This window comes from Anomaloglossus baeobatrachus, unplaced genomic scaffold, assembly GCF_048569485.1.
Source record: "Anomaloglossus baeobatrachus isolate aAnoBae1 unplaced genomic scaffold, aAnoBae1.hap1 Scaffold_2770, whole genome shotgun sequence".
Taxonomy (NCBI): Eukaryota; Metazoa; Chordata; class Amphibia; order Anura; family Aromobatidae; genus Anomaloglossus; species Anomaloglossus baeobatrachus.
Window position 1 is genome coordinate 140,001 of NW_027442258.1, and position 922 is coordinate 140,922.

Below are 922 nucleotides of genomic sequence, written 5' to 3' on the forward strand. Positions count from 1 at the left end.
AGCTCCACCGCAGTAGCTTACCATTGTCGCCGGCCACCCGATGTAGCCAGCTGAGAGGGTTGTGGTCTGTCACTATGGTGAAGTTGCGTCCATATAGGTAGGGCTGCAGTTTCCGCAGGGCCCACACTATAGAGAGGCACTCCTTCTCCACAGTGGCGTAGGCCACTTCCCGGGGTAAGAGCTTGCGGCTGAGAAACATCACCGGATGCTCTTCTCCCTTCCCATTTACCTGGCTGAGTACTGCACCAAGGCCAAACGCACTGGCATCTGTCTGAACTATGAACCGTCGGGTGAAGTCCGGGGCTTGTAGGATTGGGGAACTGGCGAGGGCAGCTTTTAGTGCCCTGAAGGACCGTTCACAGTCATCTGTCCAGGTGACTACTTGCGGTAGCTTCTTTTTGGTGAGGTCCGTCAACGGCTTAGCAAGAGCACTATAGTTAGGAACGAACTTCCTATAGTACCCTGCCGTACCCAAGAAGGACATCACCTGCTTCTTTGACTTGGGGGTAGGCCAGGAGGTGATGGCATCAACCTTCCCTGGCTCTGGTTTCAGGGTCCCGCCACCCACTCTGTGTCCAAGGTACTGTACCTCCGTCATGCCGATCTGACACTTCCCTGGCTTTATAGTCAGACCAGCGCTTTGGATCCGCCTGAGCACCTGCTCCAGGTGCCCCAGGTGTTCCTCCCAAGTGGGACTAAAGATGGCAATGTCATCCAGGTAAGCTACTGCAAACCCTCCTAGTCCCTCGAGCAGCTGGTCGACCAATCGCTGGAAAGTGGCAAGAGCATTTCTCATGCCAAAGGGCATGACGAGGGATTCATACAGCCCGAATGGGGTGATGAAGGCGGACCTTTCCTGTGCTTCCTTGGACATAGGAATCTGCCAGTACCCTCGACTCAGGTCCATGATGGTCAGGTACTG